General features: G+C 42.6%; 1 long non-coding RNA gene across 1 annotated transcript; it reads left to right on the plus strand.

Moving 5' to 3' along the window:
• The first annotated feature begins 2,576 nt into the window (after positions 1 to 2,576).
• Positions 2,577 to 3,617, plus strand: LOC109305068. The gene is made up of 2 exons (XR_002099548.1): positions 2,577 to 3,100; positions 3,200 to 3,617. It is a non-coding gene; the product is annotated as an uncharacterized LOC109305068 (long non-coding RNA).
• The last annotated feature ends 300 nt before the right edge of the window (positions 3,618 to 3,917 follow it).

Raw genomic sequence — 3,917 nt, forward strand, 5'->3', positions numbered from 1 at the left:
CGCAGCAGCTGGTGAATTGGGGCTTCTTTTTAAAAAGTTAAAGAACTGGGGTCAGGGGTGGCAGTGGAAGAGCAGGTGGGGGGTTGTGGGACTCATGGTAGGGGCCCCCATGCAGCACAGGGTAGTGGGGGGAAGCAGGGAATCACCCCCCTGCCTGGCAGCAGCCAATAGCTGGGGTTTGTTTGTTTGTTTAGAGCTGGGAGAATGGGTGGGGATGGAGCTTATTTCAAGATTTGGCTGCAGCTAAGTCTCTGAATCAGATTCAGCAGAATTGATTCAGGGCAGTGATTTGAATCACCGTCTCCCTGTAGCAGGATGGAACCCTAGGGTCACAGCCTGCACTCTCTGGCTTGCCTCACAGCTATGCTCCCTGGCACTTGTCAATTGCTGCCTGCTCTATGGGGCTTCTCACACTGCCCGCTCTATGAGGCCCCCTCCAACCCCTAATAGCCTCACCCAGTCCTCCGGTTTAACAACAAAAACACAAGCCAATTGGCTATAACACAAACCTATGCCTCATGACTAAAATGTCCTCCAAATCATACCACAGGTGTTCCATTACTCACCAGCATCACTAGTTGCTTGCATAGCTAGGCCTTTTCTCTTTCATATATGCAAGGCTAAGCTCCTTGGCTATAGACTTCCTTCTCCCTGGGCTTTGGCCTGCAATTTATATCTGAGCCAGGCCCTGCCCCTTCCATTCAGCTGACTAAACAGGTGTGTGTCCTTAACTCCCTCTGGTTTCCCCCTAGCAATCAGCACCTAAGCCACTACTCCAGCTTTCCAAGTAACAGGCACCTTAGTGCCCTGCTACACTCCCGAATTGGCTGAATCCGAAGTGAATACTAGAAACTTCATACAGGCCTACTTTGCAGTCATTTAGTATTTGGTCATTTAGTACTTGGTTATGCAAGTCATGTAGATGCACCCATTGACATGTAGGTTGGAATATAGCAGTGGAATCAAACTGCTGCCTAATGTGTCTCACCAGAAATTTCAAGCACCAAAAATTTGGTCTTTAATTTGCCTTCAAGAGAGAGAGGATGCTATGAATCCAAATTTTGATGATTTTTTTTATGCAATATGCAATAACACTCAAAATTAAAGAAAACTATGCAAGTATTTTCCTACCATTTATCCCTTGTAAAGACCACTAACTTTATGAAATCACTGCGGCAGTCTGTGAATAATATATGTAGTGAAAAACTACTGCAGCAAGAATATATAGACAATGCTTTCCAGTTGTCATACGCCTGTATTATTTGCTTTGAATAGCTCAGTAAAATTCTTCTGTAGAAGCCTTACAAAGCATATGTATTTCTCTGCTTGTAGAGAAGATCTTTAAAATACCAAATTTGCCTTGTCTGTGATAAATTGTTTTATACAAAAATCTTAACTTTCTGTAAAATACAAATCAACACTAAAATTGGCAGCATATTCTTTTGCAGTTTAATCTCTAGAAAAAATCATGAAGGAAAAGGTTTTGGTGGTTGAAGCAAGTGATAAAGATAACAAAAAAATGAATGAGTTAAGGTAGGTGCAATTCCACTGATGCCTATAGAATTTTTTACAGTGATAAATTTAAATGAGAGGTATGTCATTACAAGAAAGTGCTGGCTCCAACTGTGACATTTTTTTAATTCAGGGCCAATAAAATAGCTAGTCAATTTGCATCTTAAAAGATGATTTGGAATATAAATAGGAGAAGATCAGAGTACCATGATATAGCAAGTCCTTTGAAAGTCTCTTAACGTTAGTTAATAGAGAGAACTTCAAAATCAATACATGACTTTACTGGAAGTCAATGTGAACTCATTAAATAACAGTAATATACTACAAAGCTGGAATATTTGCAAGAATCCAGGCCATTACTATCTGAATAAACTGTAACTGGGAAGTTAAGATTGGGTGCTGTGTAAGCAGAGTTTAAAGTTTTTGCACTTCTGCAACAACAACAAAGAGCAGTCATAAGAAACTCAAGATCCTTTCCTCAGAGAATGGATTTCATTCTGGTAATGTTGCAGAAGTGACTTAGACTTTTCTTATTCTGAGGTATGCTAGAGGGAGCCTGAACTGGCTGTACTAAAATTTGGCTGAAGAAGCAGACAGTTTCATTTTGTGTGAAGAGAAGCCAGTACTTTGCCATCTCTGAAATGAAAGAAATCATTTGGAAATAGAGAAGCTAGCAATCCTGGGAATGTTGTCCATCACTGTATTGTGAAAGTTGTTTATTTTTTGCATGTTGACAGGTGTAACAATTATACACATTTAGCAACAGGTGTAGCTTTAATCCTGTTTCATCCAGGGTGATTTAGCTAGCTGGGATCCCTATAGGAACATCCAAGGGAACAATTACATCATAATAGCTGATGTGGGCCCTGTTACTATGGGTGTGGGGAAGCATGAACAGCCCCATAGCCTGGGAGCACTTCCCCATACCCACCCCAGACCTGGAAGGACTCACCGAAGGCTGAGGATCCAAGTCCAGGGATGCAGTGAGCCTCCCAGCAAGGGAGTTAACCCAGGTGTGGCACATGAGGAAAAGCCAGCTTTGTGGACCAGCAGGGGTTGCTGCACCAGCAGGGAGCAAGGGTGTCTGGAGTTGCCAGGGGTCAAGCATCCTCCAGGAGGGGCTGAGGGCAAGGTTTCTCCCTGCAGGTTCTTCAAAGCCTCTGAAAGATAAGAAGTGACCAGCAGATGAAGCCAGCAAAGAGCTGCATGAAGCCAGCAAAGAGCTATGTGGCAGTTTATTTGTTTAACTCTGTTTACTCATTTTGCATTTCTAAAAAGTCCTGTGTGGCCTCATGGTGTTATCTACTAGCTCTGCTTCAGTGGAGGCAAGGACCTGAACAGTGAGTCCTTAGCCAAAGCCAGTGGCAAAAGTAAAAGTGGTCAGCTCTGCTGGTGTGACCAAACATGCCTGGCTGGAATCTGTCCAAAAAGCTATCTATAGCAGTGTACAGTCCTCCAGGGACAACTCTCCACTCATTCTGTCTCCAAGTTACTTCTGGCTTTGTTTCTCTTAGATATGGCTACAGAATCCTGATTAAACCAAGAGATTTCAAACAAAAAACAAGAGTTTAAAAGAAAGCCCACGCAAGTACATTTTTCAGTTTTTTTAAGCATATTTTCCCTTTTCTCTTTGTAAGCAGTTGCTTGTGTTTTGAGCAAGAGACTTCCCTTTATCTTCCTTTTCCAGTAATGCTAGTAACTATACCTGACAACCAAAACCCAGGAAAAAGCCAATCTGTTTAACGGGTACTTCGTGTTGGTTTTTCATCAACCCAAAGGGGACCGCCCTGCCTAGCATGATGTGGGATAGCCAGGGTGAGGGTGAATTTATACCCAGCATCAGTGTAGACCTTGTGAAGGAACATGGAGAGGCTGAACACCTTCAATTCAGATGGTCCTGACAAATTGCACCCCAGAGTATTTAAGGATCTGGCAGGAGTCATAGCCCAACCACTGGCAAAGATATTTGAAAACTCCTGGCACTTGGGTGAAGTACCTGAATATTGGAAGAAGGCCTATGTGGTGCCCATCATCAAGAAAGGAGGAGAGAGGAGTTGATCCTGGGAACCACAGGCCAACCAGCCTGACCTCAATGCTGGAAAGATTCTGAAAAAAAATATCAAAGAGACTATTCTTGACAAGCTGGCTGATGGCAACATACTGAGGGACAGCCAGCATACTATTAGGGTGACAATATTTGCATCTTGGGGAGCACTGGATTTGCAGCTGAATAAAGGCTTTAATCTGTGGCTCAGCAAAGCTGCTGACCACAAGGCAGAATGATATATTAAAGGTAATATTGCAAGACACTTAAGCAAGCATTTTCTTAACAATATAATAGTGTTGTAAGTTATATAGCTCTTATATATAAGATTTTGGTTATGAATGCTTATGCTAAGCCAGCC

The sequence above is a fragment of the Gavialis gangeticus genome, unplaced genomic scaffold (assembly GCF_001723915.1).
Source record: "Gavialis gangeticus isolate Ggan-Ray unplaced genomic scaffold, GavGan_comp1, whole genome shotgun sequence".
Taxonomy (NCBI): Eukaryota; Metazoa; Chordata; order Crocodylia; family Gavialidae; genus Gavialis; species Gavialis gangeticus.